The following is a 26,777-nucleotide window of genomic DNA, read 5'->3' on the forward strand; positions in this document are numbered from 1 at the left end:
CCCCTCTTGATGTCTTCTTTAACATAAGCAATGCTGCCTTGCAGAGACAGAAGAAGAGAGCCGGTGCTGCACTCACATCTGCCATGGCGTCCATCTCTCATGATCCAGGATGTCATAGGAAATACAGGGAAAAAAAAAATGTTTAGAGACTAGCTAGATATGAAGACATGTAGGGCATTGTATAATAAAGGAAATTACAAAAGTGGTTAGGATCTTAAAACAGATAGTTATAAAATACTAAGAAAAAGATTTAAATGGAAAAGTCATTATGATCTTTAAGCTTTAACTGTTACATAAATATGCAGAACTTTATCATAGCATTCAATATCTCCATAATATTAGACAAATTATAATGTGTATTATTTGTTCCTCCAAGTGATACATTTGTTTTATTGTATTGATTGCGGCAGTGCTTGATATTGATAACTATGTGAGATTTACATTACACTGTGTCAGCAACTACATTTCAGCACTTGTCTAATTGCAATAGATCTGATGCATTTTAGCATTACAAAGTGCCTAACTCTGCAGGATAAGAATTTTCACTGTTATGCCGGGTAGGATAAGGCTTCTCTTACACATACCAGGTTTTTTGCGGCCTGTTATTGCGGGCCTTTTTTTCCAGGCCTTATCGCCGCAATTTTCACGGTCTGTCGCAATAACGGACCGCAAAAAACTTGTGGATCGCCGTTTTTTGGGTTTCCAATACTATGGAAATAGTATTGGAAACAAAAACAGCGTTCCGCAAAACCGGAAGTGACGGGGCACCACAAAGCAAGCTTCCATTGTTTTTGCGATCCCATTGATATTCAATGGGGGCCATGTCTGTAAGCTGTGAAAAATATCGAGGAGGCTCGATCTTTTTTCACGACCGTAAATACGGCCCTCACGGCCATATGGCGCACAGCGCACCGTGAAATTATTGCTGCCAATATTTACAGCCCCATAGAAATCTATTGGGGCCACAAAACCACGGTATGTGTGAAAGAAGCCTTACAGATGTCTGCACAATGGTCTTGCTATACATATACGTCCGTTTTAAGGACAAGACAGAGATTGGGAAGTCCCGATGAGTTGGCCAATATAATTATCTGCATCTAACCTTCTATATTTTACTTGAAGCCCTTGTATTCTGAGTGTCATATACTGACTCCTTTACTATCCTATGGCTTTTGCCTTGTTTCTGATATCTATCCTGCATGCTTTCTTTGCCTACTCCCAGCATTGACTTGTTGCTTACAGCCTGGTTCTGACCAATAACAATTTAAAATCACGTCGCTTCTGGCTTCAACTTCTATCTCCTAGAGGTTGTGCACTTTGGCATCATACCAGGATTCATTTTTAACTTTGTCTTTCTGCTATATTTCCAGCTCTAGAAACTCAACCTGATCTTTCTGCAGCACTACAAATTGTATTCTATAAAAAGCACCAAAAGAATGGATATGTCCCTTCTTTTACCCACTTGGCATTTTTAGAAACCTGAAGCAGTTCAAAAGCCTGAATATATCACAAAAAGTAATTTCTGCAAAGAAATGCATATTTTTTCAGATGGATTCCACTACCGGATCTACCTGAAAATGATCTTCTTTGCACATACCGGAAATCTGGTGATTTGAAGGCGATGTAGACTGTGATCACAAACATTCACATTGTGTTCTTTTCGATTCGTCCAACACTGCAAGAATGACTTCTCTAAATGTCTGTAGAGTTCACTGATAAGACTATGTTGGCACTTCAGTCACTTTCGCACCTTACCCCAATGTTTATAGCTACACACACAAAACAATTCATACCCTAGAGCACAGCCCTGTATATCCTTCCTCTAGTGTTAGCATTCTGTTACTCTTTCTTATGTTAACGGGTCGGTTTTGACCCGTGTCTTAAATCACCCCTAGGATACACTAAAAACAGTTATTTATGATCCAATTTGTTTCTTACTTCTTAGTTACCTTGTTAGGGTTTCTCCTCAATGGAAGGATTGATTTTAATATTTTTTTGTGACCCCCTGGGCCTTTCATTTGAGATCATACCCTTAATTTTCAATATAAGAATATTGTCAAATAAACCTCAAGAGAATAATATAAACTATACTCTGCAAAGTACCAACTCTAAGCTGATTTGGCCATACATGCCTGGACATGTCCCTAACTCAAGTTGTTGGAGGTAGAGCTGGCTGTGGGCTGTTGGTTTATATTGTGTTTATGAGTTCAGTTTTGGGACTTATTATTGTGTTTTTACTCTTACAGTTAGGTCCATATATATTTGTACAGAGACAACATTTTTCTAATTTTGGTTATAGACATCACCACAATGAATTTTAAACAAAACAATTCAGATGCAGTTGAAGTTCAGACTTTCAGCTTTCATTTGAGGGTATCCACATTAAAATTGAATGAAGGGTTTAGGAGTTTCAGCTCCTTAACATGTGCCACCCTGTTTTTAAAGGGACCAAAAGTAATTGAACAGATTCAATAATTTTAAATAAAATGTTCATTTCTAGTACTTGGTTGAAAACCCTTTGTTGGCAATGGCTGCCTGAAATCTTGAACACAAGGACATCACCAGACGCTGTGTTTCCTCCTTTTTGACGCTCTGCCAGGCCTTCACTGCGGTGGTTTTCAGTTGCTGTTTGTTTGTGGGCCTTTCTGTCTGAAGTTTAGTCTTTAACAAGTGAAATGCATGCTCAATTGGGTGGAGATCAGGTGACTGACTTGGCCAATCAAGAATATTGCACTTCTTTGCTTTAATAAACTCCTGGGTTGCTTTGGCTTTATATTTTGGGTCATTGTCCATCTGTAGTATGAAACGATGACCAATCAGTTTGGCTGCATTTGGCTGGATCTGAGCACACAGTATGTCTCTGAATACCTCAGAATTCATTCGGCTGCTTCTGTCCTGTGTCACGCCATCAATAAACACTAGTGACCCAGTGCCACCAGCAGCCATGCATGCCCAAGCCATCACACTGCCTCCGCCGTGTTTTACAGATGATGTGGTATGCTTTGGATCATGAGCTGTACCACGCCTTCACCATACTTTTCTCTTTCCATCATTCTGGTAGAGGTTGATCTTGGTTTCATCTGTCCAAAGAATGTTCTTCCAGAACTGTGCTGGCTTTTTTAGATGTTTTTTAGCAAAGTCCAGTCTAGCCTTTTTATTCTTGATGCTTATGAGTGCCTTGCACCGTGCAGTGAACCCTCTGTATTTACTTTCATGCAGTCTTCTCTTTATGGTAGATTTGGATATTGATACGCCGACCTCCTGGAGAGTGTTGTTCACTTGGTCGGCTGTTGTGAAGGGGTTTCTCTTCACCATGGAGATTATTCTGCGATCATCCACCACTGTTGCCTTCCGTGGGCGCCCAGGTCTTTTTGCATTGATGAGTTCCCCAGTGCTTTCTTTCTTTCTCAGTATGTATCAAACTGTAGATTTTGCCATTCCTAATATTGTAGCAAATTCTCGGATGGGTTTTTTCTGTTTTCGCAGCTTAAGGATGGCTTGTTTCACCTGCATGGAGAGCTCCTTTGACCTCATGTTTACTTCACAGCAAAATCTTCCAAATGCAAGCACCACACCTCAAATCAACTCCAAACCTTTTATCTGCTTAATTGAGAATGAAATAACGAAGGGATTGCCCACACGTGTCCATGAAATAGCCTTGGAGTCAATTGTCCAATTACTTTTGGTCCCTTTAAAAACAGGATGGCACGTGTTAAGGAGATGATACTCCTAAACCCTTCATCCAATTTTAATGTGGATACCCTCAAATGAAAGCTGAAAGTCTGAACTTCAACTGCATCTGAATTGTTTTGTTTAAAATTCATTGTGGTAATGTCTATAACCAAAATTAGAAAAATGTTGTCTCTGTCCAAATATATATGGACCTAACTGTATATTAGACCTGGGTCGAAAATTGACCCCAACAACACAAATGTTATAATTTTAATAAGAGCATTTTACAATTTAGTAAAATAGTTTTATTTTATTGTATTTTGTTTAACAATAAGTTCCTGAAAAAGTCAAAAAGTCTTGATGCAATAAACAAATGTATGTAGAATTTGTATGCATTTAAAACCTAAAACGGGTCGGTCACGAGTCACGACCCTAACACTAGAGGAAGGTTAAATAGTCAAATCTCAAACCATATTGCTAAATATATTTAGATCTCTGACCTGAACAGAAAATGAATTCATACTTCAGACCCCAAATGGCATCTCCACTTATATTGCATTAAGATTATATAAAAGGAAATATTGACTTAAACAACTATATAGATAAAAAAGGCATCTGGAACATTTATATCTGACCATCATCTCAAAATGATTTTTAAGGGAAACCTTCGGCACCATTGCTTATACCTACTTATTTTCCAGGAGTCACCACATACCAGACATTTTTCCAATCAATGAGGCCTGGCTTTGTTCTTGCAACTTGAACCTGTTGAAGAGAAGACCTTTCGTACCTTGTTCTGTTACCCAAAGCTTTTCTTTCCTCTCAGCAAGCTTCCCATATAGAACATCCCACTTCTCCAGAGGCATGCTACATAAATTAAAAATCAATTATTAAAGAAATACTTAAATTAATAGTTATACCATTTCAGACGTATAGTGAGAAGATTACTGATAGCGATTACTGATGGTCCAATTGCTGGGACTTGCAGTGATTCAGACAATGTTGCTCTGCAGATTTGAATGGATCATTCCTTGATTAATTGTTTAAAGGGGTTATTTGGGATTATTTAATATTTCTACTATAGGCCTAAAAACTAACAGGCAGGATGTTGTTAACTACCTGCCTGTGGTGTCAAATGCAGATTTTCTGCCAGCACAGAGGTGTCACCTGTGATTCTGTGGCTTCTACTGAGGTTATGTTGGCAGAGCAGAGGCTTCTCTTCTGCTCTGTTGATGGGGCGTGACTGCCGATGTCATGCTGATTGACAGCCAGCTCCCCGATGCTTATCTGTAGAGGGTTGGCTGCCATTCAGCATGATGTCGGTAGTCACGCCCAGAAGAAGAAGAGCTGTTCTGTTCATGAGAAGCAGAAGAATTGCTGGCAGGAGTGGTCTGTACTGAAGTCGGGCAGAACAGATAGGTAGTTAACTGCCTGTCAGTTAGTTCTTAAGATCATAGTACTAAAAATAAAATAGTTCTGGATAACCCCCTTTTTAGAGACTGTAAAAAAAAATGAATCCAATTAAAATTTAACCTGGCACCGTCCCCTTAGAAACTAAGTAACAAATAAACCTGTCAAAACAAAATGGAGGCTTCTTATCTACTCAAACATCTTGAGTCAGCCATATTAGTTTACGACTCATTAAATATTCAACTGCCCAGACTAATATTGAAAAATGTATGCAACGTCTTCTCTTCCCAGCTCCTTTTCAGCTAGGTACTGGTGCTAGACTGCATCACAACCCTGTGCGGCGGCTGCAGGAGCAGAGTAGTAGCCTGGAAGGGAGGACGGTAATGCTGTAATAGCAGTTGATGGTTATTTTCAGTAGAATGCATTTTGCTATCTAAGGAAATATGCCACTACACAAAAATAAAGCTATACATGTACCTTTTTGCCACTGTCAGCAAAAGCATATACAGGTCCTTCTCAAAAAATTAGCATATAGTGTTAAATTTCATTATTTACCATAATGTAATGATTACAATTAAACTTTCATATATTATAGTTTCATTATCCACCAACTGAAATTTGTCAGGTCTTTTATTGTTTAAATACTGATGATTTTGGCATACAACTCCTGATAACCCAAAAAACCTGTCTCAATAAATTAGCATATTTCACCCATCCAATCAAATAAAAGTGTTTTTTAATAACAAACAAAAAAACCATCAAATAATAATGTTCAGTTATGCACTCAATACTTGGTCGGGAATCCTTTGGCAGAAATGACTGCTTCAATGCGGCGTGGCATGGAGGCAATCAGCCTGTGACACTGCTGAGATGTTATGGAGGCCCAGGATGCTTCAATAGCGGCCTTAAGCTCATCCAGAGTGTTGGGTCTTGCGTCTCTCAACTTTCTCTTCACAATATCCCACAGATTCTCTATGGGGTTCAGGTCAGGAGAGTTGGCAGGCCAATTGAGCACAGTAATACCATGGTCAGTAAACCATTTACCAGTGGTTTTGGCACTGTGAGCAGGTGCCAGGTCGTGCTGAAAAATGAAATCTTCATCTCCATAAAGCATTTCAGCCGATGGAAGCATGAAGTGCTCCAAAATCTCCTGATAGCTAGCTGCATTGACCCTGCCCTTGATGAAACACAGTGGACCAACACCAGCAGCTGACATGGCACCCCACACCATCACTGACTGTGGGTACTTGACACTGGACTTCAGGCATTTTGGCATTTCCTTCTCCCCAGTCTTCCTCCAGACTCTGGCACCTTGATTTCCGAATGACATGCAAAATTTGCTTTCATCAGAAAAAAGTACTTGGGACCACTTAGCAACAGTCCAGTGCTGCTTCTCTGTAGCCCAGGTCAGGTGCCTCTGCCGCTGTTTATGGTTCAAAAGTGGCTTTACCTGGGGAATGCGGCACCTGTAGCCCATTTCCTGCACACGCCTGTGCATGGTGGCTCTTGATGTTTCCACACCAGACTCAGTCCACTGCTTCCTCAGGTTCCCCAAGGTCTGGAATCGGTCCTTCTCCACAATCTTCCTCAGGGTCCGGTCTCCTCTTCTCGTTGTACAGCGTTTTCTGCCACATTGTTTCCTTCCAACAGACTTACCATTGAGGTGCCTTGATACAGCACTCTGGGAACAGCCTATTTGTTGAGAAATTTCTTTCTGGGTCTTACCCTCTTGCTTGAGGGTGTCAATGATGGCCTTCTTGACATCTGTCAGGTCGCTAGTCTTACCCATGATGGGGGTTTTGAGTAATGAACCAGGCAGGGAGTTTATAAAAGCCTCAGGTATCTTTTGCATGTGTTTAGAGTTAATTAGTTGATTCAGAAGATTAGGGTAATAGGTCGTTTAGAGAACCTTTTCTTGATATGCTAATTTATTGAGACAGGTTTTTTGGGTTATCAGGAGTTGTATGCCAAAATCATCAGTATTTAAACAATAAAAGACCTGACAAATTTCAGTTGGTGGATAATGAATCTATAATATATGAAAGTTTAATTGTAATCATTACATTATGGTAAATAATGAAATTTAACACTATATGCTAATTTTTTGAGAAGGACCTGTAATACTTTAAAATAGCAGTTATATAGGGACAATATAAAGCTGTTTATCAAAGAAAGTAACAACATTTCTCTAATCCTGCTTAGTCCCTTTAAATAGAAATAGAACAGAAGTCTACAAATGTTTCCTATAAAACATTATTACTGAAGCAACATGTCTTAAAGGAACGACAAGCTCTTCCACAGGAGATTCACTCTTGATAATGTTGGAACTCACTGATTGATTTATTGTTTTTTATAGTCGTGTGTTTTCCGCTACTTCTTTTCCCAATTTGTGTTATTTGTATTGTCCCCAGGTCTGATCTCCTCTGTCCTTTGTCCCGGACTCTACACTACACACATTGCACATAGGTGACATTTAAAAGTGAGACTAGTGAATAATAGACAATGCATGCCTTATAAACCCAGTCCTCTAATAAAGCAGCAGGGCACTTCTATCAAAATAAAAAATATCTGTAATTGTAGTTTAGACAGTCAACAAAAACGCTCAGTCAAATCTGACATGTTTCAGAGGGACCTATTGTTAGGCCCTTTCAGGCGAAACATGTCAACTGTGACTGATCACTGTCCTTCACTGTGGGAGTCCAGATAGTATTTCCGCTACAATAAAAAATGGCTGTAATTGCCTTTAATCTTGTCTCAATGTTTATTATAGCACGGTACTGTTATGTTCGATGTTCATTTACAGCTCAGGGGATGTTCTTGTATTAAAACCGCAATGACTTAGTAGATCTGCTTATGACACTTGATAAACTATTACAAGAAAAAAACAAAGAGCACAAAGGCAACAGAAGATGGACCTGCAGCAAAAGATGGCTGACAGTCGGGAGTCAGCAAGGAGAATAGCATGGCAGGGGCTTGCTGTACAGAGTATATAGAATATGTATAATCAATATAAGTAGTTATAAAGGTTGTTTTCTCACTTGGTTAAAAAAAAATCAATAGCAATCAAGTTCATGTATATAAAGCAGCATGTACAATTCACTTAAAGGAGCACTCCTATCACAGTTTTTATCCTCAGTATATTGCAATCATCATATTATATAGCACTGTGTACTTACAATTGCTCATTTTGCCTATCTACCCAGATAATTCTTCTCTTTTCCCTGTTCTATGTAGTAGCAGGAAGTCTCTCATTGGTTGCCATTAGTAGAAACAGTAGTGTGCAAAGAGTAAGTAGAATGTAGCCTGTCAATGTGTTCACACTCCAGCAGGAGCTTTTGCAGTGGGGATAATGCGAATGCCACTGAAAGCTTGGAACTGTGGCATTTTTAATATACATGAATGGAACTTCTATGGTTTTGTGATGGTGAGATAAAAATGCATGCAAATTTAATTCAGTAAAACTCCTTTTAGGGAAATAACCCCCAAAATCACAAATGGGTTGTCCTAGATTAAATTTTAAAATGTTGTTTTCCTGTCCAAAACATGCATTCAACAAAATAAAAAGCTGTTTTCAAATGGTGTCCAAACCCAAGTGTAGATGATAGCTAAGCATACAAGTTATCTTTCTTTCCTAATACTGCTCCTAAAATTTTTTTTTTTGTTTTTGGACAGTAAAAGTATTTACATTGTTTTTTCTATCATTTTCTTTTTTTATATCATGGCATCCCAATATAATTATCTTTCAGGAAAAAAAGAGCTCTCTAGTGCAACTGAGTCGCCAGCCAGGGCCGTGGGGTACTCTCTACCAGGTCCGGTCGCAATTAAAGGGGATGTCATGTGGCTATGACCTGGTCTGTGGCCCTGGGCGCCCAAATAAAGGGAAAGGTCTTTTAAGGGTTTAACCTCTTCATGACTCAGCCTATTTTGACCTTAAAGACATGGCCGTTTTTTGTAATTCTGACCAGTGTCCATTTATGAGGTAATAACTCAGTAACGCTTCAACGAATCCTAGCGGTTCTGAGATTATTTTTTCATGACATATTGGGCTTCATGTTAGTGGTAAATTTAGGTCGATAATTTTTGCGTTTATTTGTGAAAAAAATGGAAATTTGGCTAAAATTTTGGAAATTTTGCAATTTTCAAATTTTGAATTTTTATTCTGTTAAACGAGAGAGTTATGTGACACAAAATAGTTAATAAATAACATTACCCACATGTCTATTTTACATCAGCACAATTTTGGAACCAAATTTTTTTTTGCTAGGAAGTTATAAGGGTTAAAATTTGACCAGCGATTTCTCATTTTTACAGCAAAATTTACAAAACCATTTTTTTTTAGGGACCACCTCACATTTAAAGTCAGTTTGAGGGGTCTATATGGCTGAAAATACCCCAAAATGATATCCATTCTAAAAACTGCACCCCTCAAGGTGCTCAAAACCACATTCAAGAAGTTTATTAACCCTTCAGGTGCTTCACAGCAGAAGCAACATGGAAGGAAAAAATTAACATTTAACTTTTTAGTCACAAAAATGATGTTTTAGCAACAATTTTTTTATTTTCGCAAGGGTAAAAAGAGAAACTGGACACCAAAAGTTATTGTACAATTTGTCCTGAGTACGCTGATACCTCATATGTAGGGGGGGACCACTGTTTGGGCGCACGACAGGGCTCGGAAGGGAAGGAGCGCCATTTGACTTTTTCAATGAAAAATTGGCTCCAATCTTTAGCGGACACCATGTCACGTTTGGAGAGCCCCTGTGTGCCTAAACATTGGAGCTCCCCCACAAGTGACCCCATTTTGGAAACTAGACCCCCCAAGGAGCTTATCTAGATGCATAGTGAGCACGTTGAACCCCCAGGTGCTTCACAAATTGATCCGTAAAAATGAAAAAGTACTTTTTTTTCACAAAAAATTTCTATTCGCCTCAATTTTTTCATTTTCACATGGGTAACAGGATAAAATGGATCCTAAAATGTGTTGGGCAATTTCTCCTGAGTACATCGATACCTCATATGTGGTCACAAACCACTGTTTGTGCACACGGCAAGGCTCGGAAGGGAAGGAGCGCCATTTGACTTTTGAATGAAAAATTAGCTCCAATCATTAGCGGACACCATGTCGCGTTTGGAGAGCCTCTGTGTGCCTAAACATTGGAGCTTCCCCACATGTGACCCCATTTTGGAAACTAGACCCCCCAAGGAACTTATCTAGATGCATAGTGAGCACTTTGAACCCCCAGGTGCTTCACAAATTGATCCGTAAAAATGAAAAAATACTTTTTTTCACAAAAAATTTCTATTCGCCTCAATTTGTTCAATTCCATATGGGCAACAGGATAAAATGGATCCTAAAATGCATTGGGAAATGTCTCCTGAGTACACTGATACCTCACATGTGGGGGTAAACCACATTTTGGGCACACGGCAGGGCTCGGAAGGGAAGGAGCGCCATTTAACTTTTTGAATGAAAAATTAGCTCCATTCGTTAGCGGACACCATGTCACGTTTGGAGAGCCCCTGTGTGCCTAAACATTGGAGCTCCCCCACATGTGACCCCATTTTGGAAACTAGACCTCCTAAGGAACTAATCTAGATGTGCGGTGACCACTTTAAACCCTCAAGTGCTTCACAGACGTTTATAACGCAGAGCCGTGAAAATAAAAAATCATTTTTCTTTCCTCAAAAATTATTTTGTAGCCCACAATTTTTTATTTTCACAAGAGTAACAAGAGAAATTGGACCTGAAAAGATGTTGTTCAGTTTGTCCTGAGTACGGTGATACCCCATATGTGGGAAGGAACCACTGTTTGGGCACACGTCGGGGCTCAGAAGGAAAGTAGTGACTTTTGAAATGCAGATTTTGATGGAATGGTCTGCGGGCGTCACGTTGCGTTTGCAGAGCCCCTGATGTGCCTAAACAGTAGAAACCCCCCACAAATGACCCCACTTTGGAAACTAGACCCCCCAAGGAACTTATCTAGATATGTGGTGAGCACTTTGAACTCCCAAGTGCTTCACAGAAGTTTACAACGCAGAGCCGTGAAAATAAAAAATAATTTTTCTTTCCTCAAAAATTATGTTTTAGCAAGCAATTTTTTATTTTCACAAGGGTAACAGGAGAAATTTGACCGCAATAATTGTTGCCCAGTTTGTCCTGAGTATGCTGGTACCCCATATGTGGGGGTTAACCACTGTTTGGGCCCATGTCGGGGCTCGGAAGGGAGGGAGCACCATTTGACTTTTTCAATGCAAGATTGACTGGAATCAATGGTGGCGCCATGTTGCGTTTGGAGACCCCTGATATGCCGTAACAGTGGAAACCCCTCAATTCTAACTCCAACACTAACCCCAACACACCCCTAACCCTAATCCCAACTCTAGCCATAACCCTAATCACAACCCTAACCCCAACACACCCCTAACCACAACCCTAACCCCAACACACCCTTAACCCTAATCCCAACCCCAACCCTAATCCTAACCCTAATCCCAACCCTAACCACAACACACCCCTAACCATTACCCTAACCATGGCCTAATCTTAACCCTATTTCCAAACCTAGCCCTAATTCCAACCCTAACCCTAAGGCTGTGTGCCCACGTTGCGGATTCGTGTGAGATTTTTCGCACCATTTTTGAAAAATCTGCAGGTAAAAGGCACTACCTTTTACCTGCGGATTTACCGCGGATTTCCAGTGTTTTTTGTGCGGATTTCACCTGTGGATTCCTATTGAGGAACAGGTGTAAAACGCTGCGGAATCCGCACAAAGAATTGACATGCTGCGGAAAATAAAACGCAGCGTTTCCGCGTGGTATTTTCCGCACCATGCACACAGCGGATTTGGTTTTCCTGATGGAAAACTGCTACGAATCTGCAGCGGCCAATCCGCTGCAGATCCGCAGCTAAATCTGCTGTAGATCCGCAGCCAAATCTGCACCGTGTGCACATAGCCTAATTCCAACCCTTACCCTAGTTCTAACCCTAATTCTAGCCATAACCCTAACCCTAAGGCCAGGTTCACACTGCGCTAGCAGCAGCCCATTAAGCACATACGCTAACGGGCTGCTGCTAGTGCAAGTGCCAACGTTTGCATCGCGCTAGCACAGATAGAGCATCTGCTAGCTCTATCTGTACCTGTAGCGCATGCGCCCGCCATTTTGGAAGATGGCGGCACCCATCAAACACACGGACGGACACCGGGAGGCACCCAGGTCGGTAAGTATGAAGGGGGGGGTGATCGGACAGCGGGGGGGAGCGGACAGCGGGGGGAGCGGACAGGAGGACGAAGGGGAGCGGGGGACACTATTTGACCGGATGGAGGACCGGGGGGGGTGATCGTGGCTGGGGGGGGGCAGATCGTGATCTCCAGCCATGGCTGATGCTATTGCAGCATCGGCCATGGCGGGATTGTTATATTTCACCAACTTTACTTTAATATTACTATCGCTCTGATTGAAAGTGAAAGTGAAACGTCACTTTCAACAGCCAATCAGAGCGATCGTAGCCACGGGGGGGTGAAGCCACCCCCCCGGGCTAAGGTACAACTCCTCCTGTCTCTGCAGGCTGGGTGAAATTACAGTTAACCCTTTCACCCGGCCTGCAGGAGCCCAATCCGGCCATGACGCATATGCTGCGTCACAGGTCGGAATGGCACAGGTTTTCATGATGCATACGGTGCGTCAAAGGTCGGGAAGGGGTTAATAAAGTCGGTGCTCGTGATGCCACCTGTGGTGTTCGGTCACTGGGGACCTCTGGGATGATGTTATGGCAGCGAGATGGTATAACTTCCCACAGGTGAAGTAGGTCCCCAGAGTTCCCAGTTTATAGATGAGGATGGTGAGTGTTGCAGTAAAGAATGGAGGAGACAGGTTTGCAGTCTATTTACCTGTTTTTTTGAAGGCTTCAGGCAACCGCCGTCCAGGGCACCAGATCACTGGTACAGGCAGGGGCCGGCCGGCTTGGAAGTGAATTCAGAGCCCCCTTCACCAGGTGGAGTTAAAAGCCTTCCTATTAGTGCAGTGATGTTGTAGTCCCTTACTGCCTTTGACTTCTGGCAAGGTCCTCACAATTCTCTCTGTCCTCCATGAAGGTTAGGACACAAACCCATATGAAAGGTGGTTCGAGCCTTTTTATAGGGTCTCTATCACGACCCGGGCTTTATGTGTCACTGTGCCTCCTGGGTATTAGAGCAGACAGGTGATGTGTAATCCAGCTGTCCTGCCGGTTTCTGCTGTGTCTCCTAGAGTCCGATACAACCTCGGTGTTCCGGCTACCGGAATCTGCGCTCAACCAGGGAGGTAGCCCAAATTCTGCTATGCTCCCTTGGTGTCTCTCTCCTGTGCTTCATTCTCCTGCATGCTCACGGAACACTGTTTTTCCTTCTTACTCTCTCAATCCTGGAGCTGCAGCACCTCCGGCTGCATGGCCCCAAACATGTCTCACTGCCTCAGACTGCTCCAGTCTGCTGTCTGGCAATAACTCTAACTCAAAACTCTCTTTCCTTCCAGACCAGAATGTATTTATAGGGAAGTTCCCCCATAAACCAGGTTTAGAGGTCCCTCTTCTGGTCTGGAGTGTGAACATGTTGTGTGCTTTGTGATTACCTGATAAAAGAGATCTTCCTTTGCTTCCAAGCATGACATCACTCTCCCCGTGAGGAAAGCAATGCCGCTGTAACAACCAGGACCCTGGGGTGTTACACAACCTTATGACATTGATACACATAGAAAAACACTATAAAATAAAAGAAACCACCACCATAGAATAAAAAATAGAAATTTTTATTATCAATAATAAAACAGACAGTATTAAATATACAGAAAAGGAGGGAGTCAAGGAGACAAACTGGTGCAGCAAAAGAAATGGGGTCACATATTCCCGAGGGTCATTTGGACTTTTTTGTAATATATATGGGTGTATACATTCTTCTGACAATTTGTCCGCCTTGCAACATTGCCTACTTCTCTGCTTTATTAAACTCTGTTCCTTCTTTGAGTCATTCCCCACCTTGTTTTTATTGTCTGATTTTTAATTTTGTGTTTGTTTCTTTTTTAGTTCTTTTATATACAGATGGCTTTTGTGCCCTGGATACCTCCATTTGTACTGGATTTTCACCCTTTTTGCTTCTTCCTTCAATGCCATAGTCAGTGAAGACTTAATTATATCCTGTTGGACCACATCTCTCTATTTATTTTTTTATTTATAACTTATTTCATTATATTTGCCTTATATCATTATTTTTGTATGTGTAACAATATTTGCTAATGCTTGTTTGCATACATCCTACTGCCGTTGTGCAGACCTATATTGTAACATTGTACTTTTGTCACTACTGTCACTTTAAATATATATAACTTCATTTTACTATTTTGCACATGGCTGTACAGGTCCTTCTCAAAAAATTGGCATATAGTGTTAAATTTCATTATTTAACCTAATGTAATGATTACAATTAAACTTTCATATATTATAGATTCATTATCCACCAACTGAAATTTGTCAGGTCTTTTATTGTTTTAATACTGATGATTTTGGCATACAACTCCTGATAACCCAAAAAACCTGTCTCAATAAATTAGCATATTTCACCCATCCAATCAAATAAAAGTGTTTTTTAATAACAAACAAAAAAAACATCAAATAATAATGTTCAGTTATGCACTCAATACTTGGTCGGGAATCCTTTGGCAGAAATGACTGCTTCAATGCGGCGTGGCATGGAGGCAATCAGCCTGTGACACTGCTGAGATGTTATGGAGGCCCAGGATGCTTCAATAGCGGCCTTAAGCTCATCCAGAGTGTTGGGTCTTGCGTGTCTCAACTTTCTCTTCACAATATCCCACAGATTCTCTATGGGGTTCAGGTCAGGAGAGTTGGCAGGCCAATTGAGCACAGTAATTCCATGGTCAGTAAACCATTTACCAGTGGTTTTGGCACTGTGAGCAGGTGCCAGGTCGTGCTGAAAAATGAAATCTTCATCTCCATAAAGCATTTCAGCCGATGGAAGCATGAAGTGCTCCAAAATCTCCTGATAGCTAGCTGCATTGACCCTGCCCTTGATGAAACACAGTGGACCAACACCAGCAGCTGACATGGCACCCCACACCATCACTGACTGTGGGTACTTGACACTGGACTTCAGGCATTTTGGCATTTCCTTCTCCCCAGTCTTCCTCCAGACTCTGGCACCTTGATTTCCGAATGACATGCAAAATTTGCTTTCATCAGAAAAAAGTACTTGGGACCACTTAGCAACAGTCCAGTGCTGCTTCTCTGTAGCCCAGGTCAGGCGCCTCTGCCGCTGTTTATGGTTCAAAAGTGGCTTTACCTGGGGAATGCGGCACCTGTAGCCCATTTCCTGCACACGCCTGTGCACGGTGGCTCTGGATGTTTCCACACCAGACTCAGTCCACTGCTTCCTCAGGTTCCCCAAGGTCTGGAATCGGTCCTTCTCCACAATCTTCCTCAGGGTCCGGTCTCCTCTTCTCGTTGTACAGCGTTTTCTGCCACATTGTTTCCTTCCAACAGACTTACCATTGAGGTGCCTTGATACAGCACTCTGGGAACAGCCTATTTGTTGAGAAATTTCTTTCTGGGTCTAAGGGTACCGTCACACAGTGAAATTTTGATCGCTACGACGGCACGATTCGTGACGTTCGAGCGATATATCTGTGACGTTCGAGCGATATCGCAATGTCTGACACGCTCCTGCGATCAGGGACCCTGCTGAGAATCGTACGTCGTAGCAGATCGTTTGAAACTTTCTTTCGTCGTCTAGTGTCCCGCTGTGGCGGCATGATTGCATGGTGTAACATATATCGTATACGATGTGCGCATAGTAACCAACGGCTTCTACATCGCACATACGTCATGAAATTATCGCTCCAGCGTCGTAGATTGCAAAGTGTGACAGCAGTCTACGACGCTGGAGCGATATTGTTACGACGCTGGAGCGTCACGGATCGTACCGTCGTAGCGATGAAAATTGCACTGTGTGACGGTACCCTTACCCTCTTGCTTGAGGGTGTCAATGATGGCCTTCTTGACATCTGTCAGGTCGCTAGTCTTACCCATGATGGGGGTTTTGAGTAATGAACCAGGCAGGGAGTTTATAAAAGCCTCAGGTATCTTTTGCATGTGTTTAGAGTTAATTAGTTGATTCAGAAGATTAGGGTAATAGGTCGTTTAGAGAACCTTTTCTTGATATGCTAATTTATTGAGACAGGTTTTTTGGGTTATCAGGAGTTGTATGCCAAAATCATCAGTATTTAAACAATAAAAGACCTGACAAATTTCAGTTGGTGGATAATGAATCTATAATATATGAAAGTTTAATTGTAATCATTACATTATGGTAAATAATGAAATTTAACACTATATGCTAATTTTTTGAGAAGGACCTGTATACAATGTCACTAGATAAGAGCCTTTTGTATTAGACTTCTTTCTCCTTGCTTATGTGGAAATGATTTAGTGCTCCGCATGACACATTAATTAGTTTTAAGCCACTTACTTTTATGTGGTATCTATTGTCGGCACAATGTGTAAGAGAGGTGGGCCGTTCGTGGCAACCTGTGAGATGGCCGCGTCCTTGGTCTTCTTTAAAATGGCCGCAACAGTGCGCACGCGCACCTTGATCTGTGTGCTGCTCTATGCTCTATGGTTATCGTATATGCACTCTGCGCATGCCTACTGACGTCATTGGGTATAGTTTTGGCCAAATACGCTGAGTGTACTGACGGCCATGGGGGAAGTGAATACCTTGGCACACAATTTCCGGGACGCATGCGCCACATTATGTGGGACATCTGGTTTTGGTAGTATTTAAACTTGTGAGACTGAGCACAATATACCCCCCTTTTTGAAAAAGCTGTTAGGCTAAACTCGCGTCAAAGGGGCCAGCAGGGAGACAATAGGTCACAGCCTTTGATTATGGGTAAGCAGGATTAACCCCTCAGGGGAACCTATAGGGGCCCGATGCATTGTTATGGCCTTTGAGTGTTTATTATGCATATTGTGATTGATTCTTTTGATGTTACATCCTTGATTCGGCTCACCCTCGGGAATATGTGACCTCATTTCTTTTGCTGCACCAGTTTGTCTCCTTGACTCCCTCCTTTTCTGTATATTTGATACGGTGTGTTTTATTATTGATAATAAAAATTTCTATTTTTTATTCTATGATAGTTTCTTGTACTCTGTTTTGCTATGTGTATTTATATCTTTTAGAGTATTCCACTGATCTATTTTTCCTGATCATGATGGATTCACTTGGGGAGTGAGGTGTTTTCCTCTCTTGGCCGTAGTGTGATATATTGCTTATTATTGACTACTGTTCTAAACCTTATGTCATTGACCTGTAGGTAGCTTTGTCCAATAGATGGCAATAAGGTATATTCACACAATTAGCTTTTGCATCACGTACATGCAGGCTGGTCTTAAAAGAAGTCTGAGAGAAATTTACAAATGTTGTGTTCTTTTAATGTTACCTAATAAATCAACAGTACACGTGAAAATGCAAATTTTTGTAATATATCCTATGAGAAACTCTGCTTCTTTCTGGAGACACCTGCTTAATTCTCAATTCACGGGTAAAATCTGTCTTCAGTGAAGACAGATTTTTGCATTACTGAGATAGGAGATGGCTGGTGGTGCTAATAATATGCTATGTAGAAGATAGATAGAAGGGGGAGGAGCTTTGCCTTTATCTCCTCCCTAATCCTTTGTCTACTCTATATTGAATCCATGAAAGGTGAATTTTGACATTGAATGATCAGTCCAGAAGAAGAAAGAAGCAAATTTATCTAATAAGATTTATTACAGAGTTTCTTACTTTTATGTGTACCATTGATTTATGAAATGAAAACTAAAATAACAGTTACTCTTTAATTCCATACCTACATATGATGTATTTTTATGTCATATGCCGCTTCCCTGATATTGATGCTGGCTCACACGCCGAGCCCGCATATTTCCCTATATATGAAACCCTTTGTCAAAAGTCGGGTCGGGAGAAATTGGCGGATTATTGCGAAAAGTCGGGGCCGACCGAAACACGAAACCCAATGCAAATAAATGGGGAATCAAAGTCGGCAGTGACTGGAGGACAGGAAAACACCTACAGTGTCCATTTTAATGCTAAAAACATCAATTCTTATTTCTTAAGCTTGTCAATCTTAATTTACTTTATAATAAAAGTTAGGCATTGAAAACAGGGGGTCATTTGGCTAAAGATGTGGGGGGGTAGGGCTGGCTCAAGATTTTCGTGGGCCCAAGAAACGCGGAATATGTCACGGCGGAAGAGCAGGGAGAGGTAAGCATTTCAACTTTGCAAGTGCTGTGATCCTGAGCAAGCAGGGGAGGCCCACTCGTTGGCACTTGGCACTGGCACAGGGTCCCTCATAGTACAGCGGTGTGTTTGATGACGGGTGGCACCTCCCACTGCCAGAGACACTTTTGGGTACTATGATGGGCCCTGTGCCAGTGACGTTGCCAACAAGTCTGCCCCCCCAGCTGATGAAGGAACCTGCACTTTCATCTGCACCTTCCTCTTTGTCCCCGTTTAAGGTGCTATAGTATGCGGGAAGGGGAACCTGACTTTCAGCAGGGTCAGATTCTGGCTGTGTAGAGTGCAAGGGGAATGTAGTGGTCTGGGTCAATGTACCAGCAGACTCATCTAGCAGTGGCTGGGCAATGGGCAGGATGAGGAGGAAACACAGATATGGGCCCAAATAACAAAGTAGGCTAAACGCAGTTCAAAATTGGTAGCAGGACTAAACAGGCGGCATTGCTTTGTTCAGTGGAGGACAACTGTAATGAGTGGCGCAGACACAGTTTGTAGGCCCACAATAAAAAAGTAGGCTAAATGCATTTCAAAATTGGTAACAGTAATAAACAGGCGGCATTGCTTTGTTCAGTTGAGGACAACTGTAATGAGTTGCGCAGACAGTTTGTAAGCCCACAATAAAAAGTAGGCTAAATGCAGTTCAAAATTGGTAACAGGACTAGGCAGGCGGCATAGCTTTGTTCAGTGGAGGACAACTGTAATGAATGGCGCAGGCACAGTTTGTAGACCCACAATAAAAAAGTAGGCTAAAGGCAGTTCAAAATTATAACAGGACTAAACAGGCGGCATTGCTTTGTTCAGTGGAGGACAACTGTAATGAGTGGCGCAGACACAGTTTGTAGGCCCACAATAAAAAAGTAGGCTAAATGCATTTCAAAATTGGTAACAGGACTAAACAGGCTGCATTGCTTTGTTCAGTTGAGGACAACTGTAATGAGTTGCGCAGACAGTTTGTAAGCCCACAATAAAAAGTATGCTAAATGCAGTTCAAAATTGGTAACAGGACTAGGCAGGCGGCATAGCTTTGTTCAGTGGAGGACAACTGTAATGAGTGGCGCAGGCACAGTTAGTAGGCCCACAATAAAAAAGTAGGCTAAAGGCAGTTCAAAATTATAACAGGACTGAACAGGCGGCATTGCTTTGTTCAGTGGAGGACAACTGTAATGAGTGGCGCAGACACAGTTTGTAGGCCCACAATAAAAAAGTAGGCTAAATGCAGTTCAAAATTGGTAACAGGACTAAACAGACGGCATAGCTTTGTTCAGTGGAGGACAACTGTAATGAGTGGCGCAGACACAGTTAGTAGGCCCAAATACAAAAGTAGGCTAAAAGCAGATCAAAATTGGTAACAGGACTAAAGAGGCGGCATAGCTTTGTTCAGTGGAGGACAACTGTAATAAGTGGTGCAGACATGGTTCATAGGCCCAAATACAAAAGTAGGCTAAAAGCAGTTCAAAATTGTTAACAGGACTAAAGAGGCGGCATAGCTCGGTACTGGGGTGGGTTCCTCTGCTGAATAACAGACAGTGGTAGTAGGCACAAAGTATTAGCTGGTTTAAATGGAGGCCAGGGCCCCTGTATATTTCACTATCATCCATCATTTCAACAAATTTGTATTGGCAGTACCATTGAAGGATTTAACAGCACAGACTATACAGTGGTGGAGCAGGGAGAGGTAAGTATTGCAAGTTCTAGAGCACTGTTCGAGCTGGGGGGAGCACTCTCTCGTGGGCGGCGGTACGGGCACAGGGCCCCTCATATTACGACGGTGTGTCTGACGTTGGTTGTGCACCACCACAGTCAGAGACACTTCATTGTACTATGAGGGACCCTGTGCCAGTGCCGTCGCCCAAATTGGGCGCATCCACATGTCCAGGCAAACGGCACTCGCACGGGTGCTTGCGCCAGGTGGTGACCACGGTCCTGTGGGGGGAGTTAGCCCATTTAGGGAGGTATAAAAATGGCCTATGGTGGACATTCAGCAGCTGCAAATGATAGAATTGGAGAAGTCAGTAAGAGGAGGCCAAAAGCAAGACATTTTTCAGGCAAGCTACGTTTCAGCAGAAGAAAATGGGGCAAAATAATTTGAAATCCATGATTGGTTCATTTTAATGAAGGTTAGATCATCAACATTCTGGGTAGCCAGACGCGTCCTTTTTTCAGTCAGTATTGAACCAGCAGCACTGAAGACTCTTTCTGATAGCACACTAGAAGCAGGGCAAGCGAGCTCCTGTAATGCATATTCTGCCAAATCAGGCCAGGTGTCTATTTTAGATGCCCAGTAATCAAAGGGGAATGACCTGTGAGGGAGAACATTGATAAGGGAGGAAAAGTAGTTCGGAACCATACAGGACAAATGCTGTCTCCTGTCACTTTGAATTGATGCAGCACTACCTGTCATGTCAGCGGTCATTGCAAAATCACTCCACAACCTGGTCATAAAACCCCTCTGTCCAATGCCACTTCGGATTTGTGCACCTCTAACACCTCTGCCATGTTGCCCCCTGCAGCTCGTGTGAGAACCATCACCGCCGCTGTGTGCTGGGAATGCCTGGAACCAAATGGTCTACAAGAGTTGCTTGTTTGGTAGCCAATATTTGCTCAAGGTTCTCATGTTTCATGATATTTTGTCAGTTTCCTTTATATCTTGGATCCAGGAGGCAGGCCAACCAGTAATCATCATCGGTCATCATTTTGATAATGCGGCGGTCGCTTTTTAGGATATGCAAGGCATACTCAGCCATGTGGGCCAATGTTCCAGGTGTCAATTCACTGCTTGTGCCGTGTTGAGGAGCACTTTCTTGCAAATCAACATCACTTGTGTCCCGCAAAAACCCTGTACCTGACCTTGCAACTCCACCAGTTTCTATTGCCCCCTGTGAAGCAGTCTCCTCCCATAAATATTCATCCCCATCATCCTCCTCCTCTTCGTCTGCCACCTCGTCCAGGAGAGTTCCCTGAGCAGACAATGGCTGACTGTCATCAAGGCTTCCCTCCTCCTCGGCTGCAGACACCAGCTCCTTAATGTGCGTCAAACTTTGCATTAGCAGACGCATTAGTGGGATGCTCATGCTTATGATGGCGACGTCTGCACTTACCAGCCGTGCGCATTCCTCAAAACACTGAAGGACTTGACAGAGGTCTTGGAGTTTCGACCACTGCACACCAGTCAACTCCATGTCTGCCATCCAACTGCCTGCCCGTGTATGTGTATCCTCCCACAAATTAATTACAGCATGCCTCTGTTCGCACAGCCTCTGAACCATGTGCAGTGTGGAGTTCCACCTTGTTGCAACGTCGATTATTAGGCGGTGCTGTGGAAGATTTAGTGATCGCTGATGGTTCAGCAGAGTGCTGGAGTGTACGGGCCACCGGCGGATGTGCGAGCAAATTCTTTGCACCTTCAGGAGCAGGGCTGGTAACTCCAGATAATTTTTGAGGAAGCACTACACCACCAGGTTCAAGATGTGAGCCAGGCAAGGTATGTGTTTAAGTTCTGAAAGGGCTATAGCAGCCATAAAATTCCTTCCGTTATCACTGACTACCTTGCCTGCCTCAAGATGTACACTGCCCAGCCATGACTGAGTTTGTTGCTGCAAGTACTCGGCCAGTACTTCCGCGTTGTGTCTGTTGTCGCCCAAACACTTCATTTCTAACAGCCTGCTGACGCTTACCACTAGCTGTTCGATAATGGGACACCTCGTGTGCAACACTGGCAGCTGCAGATGGAGTGGTCGTGCGACTGCGCTCTGTGGATGAGCTTTCGCTTCTGGAGGAGGAGGAGGAGATGTGGTTTTGAATGCCTACAACCAACTGTTTCCTACACCGTGGGCTAGGCAGAACTGTCCCACTATGGCTGTCCCCTGTGGACCCTGCATCTACCACATTAACCCAGTGTGCCGTGATGGACACGTAACATCCCTGGCCATGCCTACTGGTCCATGCATCTGTTGTGAGGTGCACCTTTCTACTTACTGATTGCCTCAGTGCATGGACAATGCGGTCTTTGACATGCTGGTGGAGGTCTGGGATGGCTTTTCTCTCAAAAAAGTGTCAACTGGGTAGGTCATAGCGTGGTACTGCGTAGGCCATCAGGGCTTTGAAAGCTTTGCTTTCAACCAACCGGTAGGGCATCATCTCTAACGAGATAAGTCTAGCAATGTGGGCGTTCAAACCCTGTGTACGCGGATGAGAGGATGAGTACTTTCTTTTCCTAATGAGAGTCTCTTGTTGGGTGAGCTGGACTGGAGAGCTGCAGATCGTGGAACTAGCGGTGGTGGTGGTGGTGGACATGGTGGATTGAGAGAGGGTTGGTAATGGTATTCTTGATGTTTGCCTACATGCAGTGTTTCCTACCAATAACCTTGTGATTCCCTGACTGCTTTGGCCTTGCGATGATACCTCCACATTTGCTGCTGGTGGTGTCCTAACCGGTGGGCTTACAATGAGGGAAGCAATGTAGCGTTGCTGACTACCTTCATTCTGAGCAGGTGCACCAACGGTACGGGACGTTTGGTAGTTAGTCCAGGCTTGCAAGTGCATGCTGGTTAAATGTCTAAGCATGCACGTTGTATTTAGATTGTGAGCCCCATTGGGGACAGTGATGATAATGTCTGCAAAGCGCTGCGTAATATGTTTGCACTATATAAAAATAAAGATTATTACTATCATTTAAATTTTGAAGATTCTTCCCTCTGCTAACAGTCTTTGAGCATTTCTTACAGATAACTTTTGACTGATCATTCGGATCTTGGTTAAAAAATTGCCACACTGCACTCTTCCTACTATGGAATACCTTTTCAGGCATTGCACGCTGTGCTACTTTCACTGGATGGCCACGCTATCCTAAAACTGTTTTTGTTTTTGACAAACGTTTTTGGCCTGATACGGGCCTGCCAGATGACAGCTGTTGCGATGTAGATAGCTGCTGCGGATCATCCTCCTCCGCTTCTGAGCTACTGGCAGCGGCACCCTCTTCCCCCAATGGCTGCCAATCTGGGTCAACAACTGGGTCATCTATCACCTCCTCTTCAATGTCATGTGCACCTTCCTCTGTGTCACCGTGTAAGGTGCTATAGTGTTTGGGACGGGGCACCATAGTCTCATCAGGGTCAGATTCTGGCTTAGTACACTGCGAGGGTAATGTAGTGACCTGACTCAATGGAACAGCATTATAATCTAGCTTTGGCTGTGCATCAGTGCACTCCATTTCCAATTCATCTTGTAATGGGCAGATAAAAATTTCCCTTTCTAACCCAGGCACGGTATGTGTAAAGAGCTCCATGGAGTAACCTGTAGTGTCGCCTGACGCATCCTTCACTTTTGGTTTGGGTGAAGGACACAAGGAAACGTCTTGTTCCTGACCGGGAGCATCCACTGATGACTTGCTGCTTTTATATTTGGAACTTTCTGAAGAGGAGGCGAAAGAGCTAGAGGCTGAGTCAGCAAGGAAAGCTAAAACTTTTTCCTGCTGCTCCAGCTTTAAAAGCCGTTTTCCTACTCCCAGATAAGGGAGCCTTCGAGGCCTTGCGTAGCCAGACGATGACGCTGGCTCAACACCTCCAGCCTTAGGTGCTATTGTGCTTTTGCCTCTACCACCAGATGCACCACCACCACCATCAGTACCAGCTGGCAACCACCGCCCACGGCCTCTTCCACCTGTCTTCCTCATTTTTTGGAAAATCTAACCAAAATAACAACTGTTATGTGGTACTGTAAAACAAGGTAAAAGGTGTATATAAACGTGTTGAGAATTTAAATCTCCCTTTTTTTTGGGGGGGGGAGACTGAACAAAAAATCAGGCCCTGTGCAACAACACAATGTAAGAGGCTGAAAGTGGCTGGCTGATATACGACAAACTAACAGGACAGAAGTATATCCACTTTGTGAGAATTTGAATCTCCCCTTTTTTTTTGCGAGACTGAACCACAACTTAGGCCCAGTGTATATAACAACGCAATCTAAGTGGCAGAAAGTGGCTCGCTGATATACGACAAACTAACAGGACAGAAGTATATCCACTTTGTGAGAATTTGAATCTCCCCTTTTTTTGGGGAGACTGAACCACATCTTAGGCCCACTGTATATAACAACGCAATCTAAGTGGCAGAAAGTGGCTGGCTGATATACCACAAACTAACAGGACTGAAATATATCCACTTTGTGATAATTTGAATCTCACTTTTTTGGGGAGGAGACTAAACCAATCCTCAGGCCCTGTGCATAAAACAACACAATGTAAGTGGCAGAAAGTGGCTGGCTGATATACCACGAACTAACAGGACTGAAATATATCCACTTTGTGATAATTTGAATCTCACTTTTTTGGGGGGGAGACTAGACCAAACCTCAGGCCCTGTGCATAAAACAACACAATGTAAGTGGCAGAAGATGGCTGGAAGATATATGAAAAAATACAAGGACTGTAGTACAATTTCAATCTCCCTACAATGATCTCAGGACAAGTATGGCAGCAATAAAAAGGACTGCTGCACACAAAAGTGTGGACAAATAAACAAGATAACTGTGCAGAAAGGAGCAACAGGATTTTTGCTTTTAACAAAGCAGTTGGTTTGCACAGCGGCGTGCAAACAGCAATGCAGCTATCAGGGAGCCTTATAAGGCAGCCTAATAAGCTACAGAGCTGATGCACAAAAATATAAACTCCACTGTCCCTGCAAGGAAAAGGTGGTGCTGGACAGTGGAAATCGCTACACCACAAGCGGTTTCGGGGCTTAATCTTCCCTCCCTAACTATATCCCTTCTTCTGATGACGCTGCGGCAACCTCTCCCTATGCTACGATCGGCAGAAGTAAGATGGTGGTCGGTGTGTACGCCCCTTTATAGCCCCTGTGACGCCGCAAAAAGCAAGCCAATCACTGTCATGCCCTTCTCTAAGATGGTGGGGTCCGAGACCTATGTCATCACGCTGCCCACACTCTGCGTCCTCCTTCATTGGCTGAAAAATGGCGCTGAAAGCGTCATACGAAATGCGACTTTGGCGTGAATATCGCCGACCTCATGGCCAATCCCACACTAGGATCGGGTCGGCTTTCATGAAACCCGACTTTGCCGAAAGTCGGCCATTTTGGAATTTGTCCGATCCATTTCGCTCAACCCTACTGATCAGTAAACAAAGTAAAAAAAAAATTCTAAATGCCAGAATTATGTTTTATTGGCTGCTGCAACATTGTAGTAAAATGAAATAAGAGGCGATCAAAACTTTGTATCTACCCCCAAATGCGATCAATAAAAATGTCATCTTAGCGCTCAAAAAGCTATCACAAAGCAACAGAACCTGAAAGATGGAGGCATTACAGGTCTCGGAAAATGTCGCCAAAAGCTATTTTTCTCTTACAAATTTGTGAATTTTTTTCATCACTTAAAGGGAACCTGTCACCCCGAAATTCGCGGGTGAGGTAAGCCCACCGGCATCAGGGGCTTATCTACAGCATTCTGTAATGCTGTAGATAAGCCCCCGATGTTACCTGAAAGAGGAGAAAAAGACGTTATATTATACTCACCCAGGGGCGGTCCCGCTGCTGGTCAGGTCGGATGGGCGTCTATGGTCCGCTGCGGCGCCTCCCATCTTCATTACAAGACGTCCTCTTCTGATCTTCAGCCACGGCTCCGGCGCAGGCGTACTTTGCTCTGCCCTGTTGAGGGCAGAGGATAGTACTGCACTGCGCAGGCGCCGGAAAGGTCAGAGGCCCGGCGCCTGAGCACTGCAGTACTTTGTCTGCCCTCAAAAGGGCAGAGCAAAGTACACCTGCGCCGGAGCCGTGGCTGAAGATCAGAAGAGGACGTCTTGTAATGAAGATGGGAGGCGCCGCAGCGGACCGGAGACGCCCGTTTGACCTGACCAGCAGCGGGACCGCCCCTGGGTGAGTATAATATAACGTCTTTTTCTCCTCTTTCAGGTAACATCGGGGGCTTATCTACAGCAGTACAGAATGCTGTAGATAAGCCCCTGATGCCGGTGGGCTTACCTTACCCGCGAATTTCGGGGTGACAGGTTCCCTTTAAATAAAAACGTGGATAATTAAAAAAAAAATTAAATTAAAAAAATTGGTGAAACTGCACTTTTTTGCAATTTCAATGCACTTGGAATTGTTGTCTCATATTCCAGTGCACCATGTTTTCGAATGAATGGTGTAATTCAAAAGTATAACTTATCGCGAAAAAAACAAGTCCTCATTCCGCTTTATTGATGGAAAAATAAAGTTATTGCTAGTGGGAAAAGGGGAGGAAAACGCGAAAAGGAAAAAATAGAAAGTGGCCATGGCGTGAAAGGCTAAATGGATTTCCCGAATCGGCATAAAATGATGCACTCATTGGCTGCCTGTT

The sequence above is a fragment of the Ranitomeya imitator genome, chromosome 10, assembly GCF_032444005.1.
Source record: "Ranitomeya imitator isolate aRanImi1 chromosome 10, aRanImi1.pri, whole genome shotgun sequence".
Lineage (NCBI taxonomy): Eukaryota > Metazoa > Chordata > Amphibia > Anura > Dendrobatidae > Ranitomeya > Ranitomeya imitator.